The 12,388-nt window shown below is 44.8% G+C and overlaps 1 protein-coding gene across 5 annotated transcripts in view; it reads right to left on the bottom strand.

The window, feature by feature from the left end:
* The window catches only part of dab2ipb (DAB2 interacting protein b), a 165,329-nt gene that overhangs the window by 72,894 nt on the left and 80,047 nt on the right, over nt 1-12,388 (bottom strand). Inside the window, exon 1 of one of the 5 annotated variants that reach the window (XM_031578069.2) lies at nt 4,860-4,920. The exons of 3 other annotated variants lie outside the window; for them this stretch is intronic. The gene's annotated coding sequence lies outside the window, so the exon portion shown is untranslated. Of the gene's footprint in view, nt 1-2,395; nt 2,636-4,859; nt 4,921-12,388 lie in introns of those variants that run through there. One more of the 5 variants, XM_031578067.2, reaches the window with a different exon arrangement.

Raw genomic sequence — 12,388 nt, 5'->3', positions numbered from 1 at the left:
GGACACACATGTGAATGCATCCAGGGACACACATGTGAAGGCGTCCAGGGACACACATGTGAAGGCGTCCAGGGACACACATGTGAAGGCGTCCAGGGACACACATGTGAAGGCGTCCAGGGACACACATGTGAAGGCGTCCAGGGACACACATGTGAAGGCGTCCAGGGACACACATGTGAAGGCGTCCAGGGACACACATGTGAAGGCATCCAGTGAGTGACGTACTGTCCATGTGCCCGCTGGGTACGCAGCACCTCTGCAACATGATGTGTCGGCTTTGAAAGCTCTACAGGGAAGGAGCAGGCAGAAGTGCAAGGAGAGGAAGATGCGTCACAGGCAGCAGATCCAGGAGCACTGAAGGCCCACCAACTAGAACAGCAGATCCAGGAGGTGCTGAAGGATCCCACCAACTAGAACAGCAGATCCAGGAGGTGCTGAAGTCCCACACCTGCACCCTGTGTATCTCCTGCAAGCACCCATGTCTGTCATAAAAGATGTACCCCAAAGCGATTGCGCATGTACCCGATTATGTATCTAACTTGCAAGGGGAGGATATCATGACAAACATCCTTCACATTGGGGTCACCTCTCGTCAAGCTCCCTTTCAGCAGTTTCAGAAGGGCGGCAGAGTAGTCAGTGTGCATGTAGTTACCAGAGTAGAGTCAGTGTGCATGTAGTTACCAGAGTAGAGTCAGTGTGGATGTAGTTACCAGAGTAGAGTCAGTGTGCATGTAGTTACCAGAGTAGAGTCAGTGTGGATGTAGTTACCAGAGTAGAGTCAGTGTGCATGTAGTTACCAGAGTAGAGTCAGTGTGCATGTAGTTACCAGAGTGCACAGGTCTAACACTCATCCAGTGAGTGGAGCATGCTACTGCTACCGCTGCTCTTAGCAACTGTTGTTCATTCATAAGATTTTAATATTGAAATTATTTTCTAAGTTGCTTTCAGTAAAAGTGTCAAATAAATGAGCTAAAACTCAAAGGTATGAGTCGCCACTGGAAAACCCAGTGCCCCTGGTGAATACAGGATAACGTGGACAGACACCTAAAAGCCATCCAAAGAGTCTGCGTCACACACACACACACACACACACACACACACACACACACAGAGTGTTGCCAAAGCAGGAAATACCAATAGATCAATAAAGAATACATTCACCCGCCTAAACCTGATCTAAATACCAATAGATCAATAAAGAATACATTCACCCCCCCTCATCCTGATCTAAATACCAATATATCAATCAAGAATACATTCACCAATATATCAATAAAGAATACATTCACCTACCTCAACCTGATGTAAATAATATAGATCAAAATTGACCAGTGTGAATAACTAAATGGCTGTCGGCACAGACGCGCTACCAAACCGGTGTGATTGACTAAATGGCTGTCGGCACAGACGTGCTACCAAACCGGTGTGATTAATTAGATGGCTGTCGGCACAGACGCGCTACCAAACCGGTGTGATTAACTAGATGGCTGTCGGCACAGACGCGTGAGAATCATTCCCATCAGCAGCGTCATCACCGGCCTCTATTAGATCAAGCACCTTCAGCCTGGGTCACCTGGTCTGGGCACTAAACCACACTGAACACTCACAGAGAAGATGAGACAGATAGATATCACATGACTCCTGTTATATCTCAAGACCTACTGTTGTCATGCACGCACACACGCACACACACACACACACACACACACACACAGACACAAATACACACACACACACACAGACACCAATACACACAAATACACACACACACACACACACACACACACAAACTCATGAGCACAGTCTTACACGCACACACTTGCATGGACACAGTAATGTATACACAAACGCACACATCACCAGGCACTCATGAGCAGAGTCACAGGCGTACGCGTGCACACACACACACACTCACGAGCACAGTCACACACGCGCACAGACAATTGCATAGACACAGTCATGCATATACACATTCCTGGGCACTCACTGGTATAGACAGAGATACAGTGTGTGCAACAGGGACAGATATCTTACAGTGAGCCTCACAAACTAAGCATTTCCACCATAACACGATTGGAGCTGAATGATGTTGCTAATGTTGTATTGTTATGCTTTAGAGTAGAGTGTCATAGATAATAATAGAATTGGAAAGCCTGAATTCACAAAGCAGAAAACCTCTCTATTCAACCCTCTCTCCCTCCTTCCCTCTCCATGGCTCCCTTTCTTCCTCTCTCCATGTATTGCTCCATCTCCCTGTCAATCCCTCTCTCTATCTCAGAAATCCCGATTGCTCCTCTTTGATGCGCGCACACACACACACACACACACACACACACACACACAGCAACCCAAACTGCCTGCCATGGACTGTTCAAGAAAAGCGCCCACTCACCAAGCATTGCAGAAGCCAACAGAGGGACTGAAGACTGGAGATGGAGAGAGAGAGGGATGGGGTGACAGAGAGAGAACAGGAGAGCGATAGAGTGAAGTGCTCTAGCCAGCGAAACACACGACAGAGAGGTGGAGGAGAAGTGTGCGGCGCCAGAGGCTTTCCTCTTTCTGTCTCTCTCCGCCTCGCTTGTCTATCGTTCCACCGTTCCTCTCCTCCTGTCTCTGCTTTTCTGGGGAGTGCTAGAGGGTGGGGGCTGTCTGTGCTGCATGTGCTCTCTCTGTCTCTCTCTCTCTCTCCCCCTCCCTCTCCCTGTCACCCCCCCCCCTCTCTCCCTCTCTCCCCCTCTCTCTCTCTCCCTCTCTCTCTCTCCCTCTCTCCCTCTCTCTTTCCCTGTCTCTATCTGTCACTCTCTTCCTCTAACTCTCTCCATCTCACTCTATCCCTGTCTCTCCATCTCCCTCCCTCTCTCTCTCCATCTTCCCTCTCTCTCTCCTCCCCCTCTCCCCATCTTACCCCACCCCCTCTCTCCTTTCCCGCCATCTACCCTCACACTCATATATTTTTCCATAATATGGAGAAGTATTTGCAATTGCATTTGTTTTAGCTACTGTATTTATGGGAAACTGGTTTCATATACACTGTTAACTAACAGTGTATGGGAAACTGGTTTCATATACACTGTTAACTAACAGTGTCTTCTAACAGTGTTAACTAATGGTGTTAACTAATAGTGTTAACTAATGGTGTTAACTAACAGTGTCTTCTAACAGTGTTAACTAATGGTGTTAACTAACAGTGTCATCTAACAGTGTTAACTAATGGTGTTAACTAACAGTGTCATCTAACAGTGTTAACTAATGGTGTTAACCAACAGTCTTAACACGCTCTGGCTCTCATGAGTCTTTTTCTCTGTCTCTGTCCTACTTCCCCCACCATCTACAGAACATGTCTTAGCTCCTTAGTACTCTTTTGGGTTTTATGTGCGTGTGCGTGTGCGTGTGCGTGTGCGTGTGCGTGTGCGTGTGCGTGCGTGCGTGTGTGCGTGTGCGTGTGCGTGTGCGTGTGCGTGTGCGTGTGCGTGTGTGTGTGTGCGTGCGGCGTGTGTGTGGCACTCTGCCTCCAGCAGGAATAGTTTCTGTGTCTCTCCTCTTTTTGTAATGAGTGGTGCATTATCTGTCCTGCTTTCTTCGTTCTGTGTCTGTCTCTGTCTGTCTGTCTGTCTGTCTATCTCCCTTTCCCCTCTCTCCTGCACTTTCTCATTAGATACATCCTCTATTGCTTATCTCATCCTCTCTCTCTTTCTTTCTGTCCCTCCTCTCATTCTCTCTCTCTCCCCCTTTCTTTCCTCATGCTCTGTGCCTCTCCCTCTCCCGTTCTCTCTCCTGAGTGTCAGTAAGGGTGTGTGGTCTTTGTCCTGATGCTGTTCTGGCTGCTTCCCAGGAACCCACTGCTGCGTCTGGCGCTCCACATCGCCCTCACTGCACTGTACACTTCACCTCACCATCATCACTCTAAACACACACACACACACACACACACACACACACACAGACACACAGATGCCACTGACGCTCCACATCGCCCTCTGTACTGCACACTTCACCTCACACACACACACACAGATGCCACTGACGCTCCACATCTCCCTCACTGCACTGCACGCTTCACCTTACCATCATCACTCTAAATACACACACACACACACACACACACACACACACACACAGATGCCACTGATGAAGGAGAAGGACAGGCCAGGGAGGAAGGAGAGAACAAGAGAACAAAGGAGAATTAAACCAAAACAAGAAAAGAGGGAAGAACCAACGCTGAACTGTCCTGTGCTGTTGACCTGTGTGATCAAACCCTTCAAAGACGCCCTCCAACCACAAGTCACCCCTCCAGAGCTGTCCTGTGTTGACCTGTGTGATCAAACCCTTCAAAGACGCCCTCCAACCACAGGTGTGTGTGTGTGTGTGTGTGTGTGTGTGTGTGTGTGTGTGTGTGTGTGTGTGTGTGTACGTTCCTCTGGGAAAAACCATGTGTGCTTTGTGAGCACAGGTCACCCCTCCGGAGACCTGGGACACACACTGTGCACAGGAGCAGCGGAGGCTCCACCACCAGAGATACGGGCTGAAGGACTCACAAGATCAGCCATCAAAAGACTTTCAGGATATTCCAGGATCCCTTTTACAGATCAGCTACTGTACAGAGACGTAGGAAGACAGAGCTTATTGGACACAGCCAGAACAGGGGGCACAGGGGAAAAAACGGGGAGAGCACAAAAGACTGGGAATAAACACAGAAGATTAAGTCCAAAACTACAACGCTCAGAAGTTAAATGTCCAAAACTACAACGCTCAGAAGTTAAAGATTAAACAAAGGCAAACTAGGCAAATATGCGAACTGTGTCACAAACACAAAGAAACACGGGAGCTAGGGAGAGAACGCTGAGAGATAAGCTGACCTGGAAGTCGGAGTTGGGGTAGAGAACGAACACGGGATTCGAAACAGTCCGGAGCTTGTGTCTTCAGGATTAAGTCCTTAATGAAACGAGGCCAGACAAGGAAGTGACGGGAGTGAGGAGTTTAAATAGCCGAGTGACAGGTGACGGTGATCAGTACTCAGGTGATTGGGAGTGTGACCCAGCTGGGTGAGTTGTAGTCGGAGGGGGCGTGGCATGAGCAGGGTTCAGTGCTGGCGTGACAGCTACACTGTCACGCTCAGTACTGACGGTGAAGTAACTTTGAGTAACAGTGAGTAACATTGTTACTCAATACTTACATATAGGATTAGGTTTAGTAATAGAGTAAATAAGCTTTAGGGTTAGAGTCAATTTTCAAATGTTAAGAGTATCAATATGCTATTCCACCCTAATAGTTCACTCACTGATAACATAGGATCAGTTTTAGAATTAGAAATATGGCATGAGTCAGTGTAAAGAGAATATGGCATGAGTAAGTGTAAAGAGAATATGGCATGAGTAAGTGTAAAGAGAATGGTTTCCGTGTTATACATTATGCATTGTATATAACTATAACTATGTAAACCATTGTACTGTAGTATGGGGAGGTTGGGCAGTGTGGTGCCTCTCCTGGACTGTGTTGTGTGTGTGTGTGTGTGTTGGATACTTTAATTGACTAAAGGCTAATGGGTAAAGAGGCTGATTTCTGTAGGCCCCTACTGGGTTGCACTGCGCACTGCATTAGTCTGCCCTATTTACACTGGTTGTAGTTGCCGTGGGAGATTCTCTCAAGTTTGACTTTATAGTTCCAGTGATGTAAAGCTTCAACAGGAGATAGCAACTGGTTTCCACCGAACATATTTGCATATTTTAAGTGCATTCATGAAAATTTGGCTAAAAATATAAACTCTCCACATCGCGGGAGGAGTTGTGAACAGCTGTGGGTTTAACAGTTGTCTAGGGCAACTTTAAAATAGCAAAAACCCCTTGTCGATGGGACTAAACCTGTTTCCATCAACCAGTATAATTTTACCATATGCTAATCACCTCTTTCCAGCTGATACATTTCTGATGTGATTTAAAAGATTTGATGGGAAGTTTAAACATTAATTTGCATTAAATAGTGCCCGGAAATGGGACACCCAGCTAGTGTTGTGACAGCATTATATTGTGCTTTTGTTGTGACAGGGCCTGCATTTTATGCTACTTCTGGTTAAAGTGCGCTTGATGAATATAAATGCGGCATTACTTTGTAGTTTATTACAGTTTCAATTTCCGCCGAAACTGGCCTATGTAGGCTGCTTACCTTTGTCAAGGCCTGTCACACAAAGACTATGTTGGCTGCTCACTTTTGTCAAGGCCTGTCCGAAAATAATTTTCTGGCTACACTATTGGTATGAGGGTGTGGAAATACATACATTAATCATATGCCAATAGATTCCTTGAAGGCACAACAATTCCATTGCCAATATTTCACATGACTCCCAGTATAAATCACGCCCACTTCCAGTCCTCTACCCAAATACAGAGACAGATAATGACATCTCTGTCCACCTCTAGTACTACAGTATAAGAGGAAGGCCGATCCTCAATCTCTCAATCCATTCTCCAGGCGTCCACCATTTAGAGGAGACAGTATAGATGCCGCCATAGGATCTGAGTGACTAAGGATGAGAGTGCGTGCGTGTGTGTGTGTATGTGTGCGTGTGTGTGTGTGTGTGTGTGTGTGTGTGTGTGTGTGCGCGTGCGTGCGTGCGTGCGTGCGTGTGTGTGGACGGCCAGAGAGATGGAGGTAAGGCATGAACAGATGTAGTTCTCTCCAGCCCACCTCTCTCTGGATAAATCTTTCATAACTCAGTGTCCCTATGTGACCCCATATGACTAGGGAATGAATTTGAGGGTGTGTGTGTGTGTGTGTGTGTGTGTGTGTGTGTGTGTGTGTGTGTGTCTGTGCATGTAATTGTGACTGTGAGTGTGTGTGTGTGTGTGTGTCTGTGCCTGTGCCTGTGTCTGTGTGTGTGTGCATGTAATTGTGACTGTGACTGTGTGTGTGTGTGTGTGTGTGTGTGTGTGTGTGTGTGTGTGTGTGTGTTGTGTGTGTGTATGCACGTTCCTCTCTGAAAACCATGTGTGCTTTGTGAGCTCTGAGAAGGCAGGCAGCCTACAGCAGGCCCTCACATGAAAGGAAGGTAACACATCTCAGCAGTGCGACCACACACAGCCACACAGCCTGAACGACTGCTTTTCACACCCAACGGGAGACACAGGGGGAGAGAGAGAAAGACAGAGATGGAAAAAGAGAGAGAGAGAGAAAGAGAGAGAGACAGAAAGAGATGGAGAAAGATGTGAAGATAAGTGAGATAAAATGCTCATTCACTCTCACACACAGTCTCTCCTTCTTCCATTATTACTGCACGGAACATCAGCCAAGGTGTGTGAGAATCACATACAGACTATACAGTGTTGGCCGAATTATTAGAAATGTCCACAATTCAGTGATTTTCTTTCTGTTTGTTTTCTTGGCTGCTTTCTGATCTGCTGGGTCCCAAATCCAGTCTTGCTAACCATTAATTATAAAAAATTATTATAAAACAGTTTTATTTAATTTGGTTTTCCATTCATTTTATGGTTTTGTGATACCCAGCATTAATTTGTTTTTAATAATTAAGCTAAAAACAAAGAAAACCATTTTTAACACAAATGGAGACAGTGTTGGAGTGTGTTAGTAGAGACAGTTGTCTTTTTTGCACAAAGCAATCAAATCTACGCTAAAATAAAAATTTGTGAAAAGATGACACACAAACACAGACAGACAAACACACACACACAAAAATCGCAAAATTACTAAGCAGTTATTATCATTCATGTTAATTGTGGATGGCTGTAAAGAGTGTGTGGGTTTATGTGTTATGTGTTATGTGTTTGTATATATTTGTGGGTGGGTAAGTGTGTTTGTGTGTATGAGAGAGTAACTATTACACTTATGAGATACTGAGAGTGAGAGTGAGTGTGTGTGTGTTTGTGTGTGTGTGTGGCCTGAGGCAGACCAGGGGCTATATGCCAGGGGATGTAAACACAATATTGAGTCTCATATAAGTTGGGCTGTGAGTGTGTGTGTGTGTGTGTGTGTGTGTGTGTGTGTGTGTGTGAGTACTGTACGTGTGTGGGTGTGCAAAACCTTAGCCTCAGGCCAAGCAACATATGGTTGAAGTAGTTACTGAACAAAAACGCTGAGTCACAATGGAAATCAAGCCCGTAGTCACGGCAACCCTCCAGGATTCTGGAACTTCGGGTCACCTTCAAAACCTTTATCTACAGAAAAACTGCTATCTGACCGGTTCTGTGGTCAGTACTGTCCATGAACTTCAGTTCTAACTTAAAGAGCAAATAATTGCAGAGCCACAAATATGTCCCTGAGCGATTTTTGTTTCAGCCAATGAAACAACTTGACAACAAAGCTTTATGGGAAATTTTAAATTGTTTCACATAGTTATTGTTGTTTAACAGTAAAACTTGAGGTGAGTCTAATACGCATAATAATCCTTTATTTGCTGCACAAAATAATTTGGAACTAATGCCATCAGAAATAAACCCATAAACCAATCATTTGGCAGGAGAAGGATAATCATGCGATTTCATCGTGTGAAATGAATTTCTGCCTTTATTCAGAAGGTAATTTATAAGGCAATAAAGCCCAGATGCAATCTATTCCAATGTCAGTGTTTCCATGACAACCATGCCTGCTGTTCCACACAGGTGAGAAACAGAAAAAGTGAAAGAAAAAGAAAGAGAGAGTGTGTGAGAGAGAGAGGGCAGTTAAAATAGAAGAACAGGTCATATCAGACTATGGTCATGTACAAAGACATTATCCCTCCCCCTTCCATCTTGATTGAAGTTCATTATGAAAGTGACTGCTGTCATTAATGTTAAGGCATCAAAGCAAGCTCAAAGGAAGAGAGAGAGCTTATTCACTGATGGCCTTGAACATGATTGGCATCAGCACCATCCAGCCTGTGCCACTGCCACTTCTAAAGTGCTTTACTGATAGGGCCACTGGCACTCAGCACAACACTGCCAGCCAACCCTGGGCTCCAACAAGGACAACGGCTCAGCCGCCACCGTGTTAAGTGTTACTCCTAATCACGCATTTCTGACAAACACTTTTTGTTTTGACATGTGTTTGGAAAAATGTTTTTCGGTGGTACAGTGTGACACTAGCCTCATAGCATGTAATGCTGGGGCTGATGTGGCCCACGTCTGATGCGGATTCACTCCACACCGGGCAAGCACCTGGATGCATTCCAGCACCAGCTTCCATCACCAGGGTCATAGGTCAAGTTAATCAAAACATGGTTCAACTCCATGTGGGTTTTTCTGTGTAAAATGTACAAATATGTATCAATGTAATTGTTTAATTATTGTAACACTTTGTGACAACCCCTGCCCTTTCCCTGCCTGTCCTGTGTCTGTGTTCTGGGGCGGCTGAGGATTAGCCTGGTTAACGGTTTCCCTCTCTCTCTGTAGGTGCTCCTTCTGACAGGTCTATCTTGATGGCTTTCCCTCTCTCTCTGTAGGTGCTCCTTCTGATCTGGATGGCTTTCCCTCTCTCTCTGTAGGTGCTCCTTCTGACAGGTCTATCTGGATGGCTTGGCATCTCCTATTCCATGTAGGGTTTGGCACCACCTGTCTGGGAGGCTTCATAAGCCTGCTTGCTTCCAAGATGGCTCCCTCACTCCTCTTTGGAGCAACTGGCCTCTTATGTGATGTTAAGTTACTTTATTTCCTCTTTTGGGTCTTTCCTTTTGCAACACCCGCTCACCATTGCTACCCTCATGCACTCCCTGCACAACTGTCTTTCCCACTCCATGGACACAGTGCGTCTTTGTCATGACCTTGCAAGCCAGGTTCTGACAATTTGTATCCACACATGCAAAAATGTGTCCTTTAGAGGAAATTCAGTCTGATATATGTCAGACCAGTCATATATCTGCTCAGGCATGAGTTCCTGCCACCCCTCTCTGACTAACCCATACTGATAAAGAAATCGCTAGACAGCTGCATGTCACACCTGGCATTGGGTGATCTGATCACAAGTGGACAGCTCTAAGCATGTCAGATCACACCTGGCATTAGAGTGGCTCTCCACATTCGTCTCGATTGACCTCTCATGATCGAATCTCCCTTCCCGCTCTATATGCAAATACACACATACATCACTTCCCGCTCTATATGCAAATACACACATACATCACTTCCCGCTCTATATGCAAATAAACACATACATCACTTCCCGCTCTATATGCAAATAAACACATACATCACTTCCCGCTCTATATGCAAATAAACACATACATCACTTCCCGCTCTATATGCAAATAAACATGTACATCACTTCCCGCTCTATATGCAAATAAACATGTACATCACTTCCCGCTCTATTTGCAAATACACACGTACATCATTTCCAAATGCTTTGTTGTTTCAAACTGGCCTCAGGCAACAATCAGGGCCAAGTGTATTCCCCATATTCCCAATCTGTGTGTAGCCTACATGCCCTTAGCCTACATGAGTATTTGCGTTTGGGTCATTAACTGCCTGTTTACCTTTGAAAATAGTCCACGTTCTACATCTTATGGTTTCATGAGCTCCGAGGCTCAAGTGACCCGGACACCAATAACCTACTTAACACTTTGAGTGCATCAAAGGGAAGCTTTTCTCTTTAAATGAAAAAAAACAAAAAAGCCATGTAGGTGTAATTCGTTTTGATCAATCAATACAGGGTTAATTTAAGGCAGGTCTTAAGGATCATTGGGATACTTGAATTTAGTGTTTTTCGATATTTGTATTTTCATCTTATATGAATAATAGAACCTTGCTTCAGAAGAGATTAATCACTGTCAGTAAATCCAAGATGTAACGTCATCGAAAAAAGACAATAAGCTTAATCTACAAACACAAATCTTAACTGACCTGACAGTGAGTCATCTTTTCTGAAGCATTGAAATATTGTTGTCCGCAACACAGTGAGCCCAGAAGCTATATAGACTAATTTGACAACATTGAGCTACTGTCATATGCACACACAGTCTCTCACTAACCTCACTAAATGAGGCAACATGTTATTCTCTTTCCAATGTTCTTGAATTACGGTATGTATTGTGTGCTATCAGTTGATTATATTGCATAACGAACAGAGATAGACGACCAATCAGGCGCTAGGGAAGAGGGGAAATGAGTGTGCCCATGCAGGTGGACATGCGTTCCTGTTCAGCTAATTGCAAACTGTCATGATTCTTAGCTGCTGGAATAAACTTCCCTTGTGGGCAGATGCAAATGAGTGCTTGCAAAAGAGAGTGGTGAGATCGCTGGCTGCTCCTTTTTGGACCATAGCTTCTGGCTGCCTCTTCATCACAAACTTTGATTGCAAACTTTTAGATGCACTTTTCTCTGGCAGAAATGGGCTGGCAGGGTGCTGAGCACGCTGCTTTGTTTGTTTCTATGATAACAATATATTTATTGACACATCACCAGGGTGGATCACCAGATCAGATAGTTGGCTAGTAGACACCTGGCAAATCACCTCAGACGTATTTTTTTGGTAACAATAACGGTATTTTTAGATTGTACAGTGTCACAGAAGCACAGCCTTCTACAGAGTTCGTTCTGCCATTTTTGTTCATTTTTTTCAAATTATGATAGATAGCATCGCCACAGAGCCCAGAGGTCAGAGTTCAGAGATGTTCAACTAGAAGCACTCTGAGAGGCAGCACGGGAAAGGTGGAGCATTCTGAAATAGGCGCTGGGTGCTGTGCTTCTCTTCTGTAGGCGGACACATACACTCACATACACTCACTCACACACACACTATATTGACACATACACTCACTCCTCACTCACATACACTTACACTTACTCACAGATACACATACACTGTAGTGACACATATACTCACATACACTCACTCACACACACACTATAGTGACACATACACTTACTCCTCACTCACATACACTCACTCACACACACACTATAGTGACACATAAACTCACTCACATACACTTACTCACACATACACATACACTGTAGTGATACATACTCAGAAAAAAATACTACATGGACCCCCTGATCTGTCTCCATTACAACATAAGGACCGGATAGTAGACAAATGCATGACAAAATTCATAAGGACACTAATGTAAATAAAATAACATTAAAAGAAGATTATAACATTATAGCCTACAGTAATCACCTATGTGTTCCAGGCAAACCAAATTTCCCAAGATGCACTTGTATTAGATGCACTCGTAACATCTCTATGGAAAAAGAAGAACAATGTTCTTTCTTCTAATATGACACTGTTGGCCTGCAAATTAGTACATATCTCTGTTTGTGGAGACATTGTCAGTTGAGTAGGCGTCTTATCTCCCCCTCCCCCTTCTGATGTCAGGGTGTCATGATTTTGGGTGGGATGGGGAGGGGGGAGGGGGGGCTCAGTGCTAATCTGTATCTGATATCATCTTACCTAAACCAAA

This window comes from Clupea harengus, chromosome 12 (genome assembly GCF_900700415.2).
Source record: "Clupea harengus chromosome 12, Ch_v2.0.2, whole genome shotgun sequence".
Taxonomy (NCBI): Eukaryota; Metazoa; Chordata; class Actinopteri; order Clupeiformes; family Clupeidae; genus Clupea; species Clupea harengus.
Note: the sequence above shows the minus strand (reverse complement) of the source record. Positions and strands in the feature narration are given on the sequence as shown.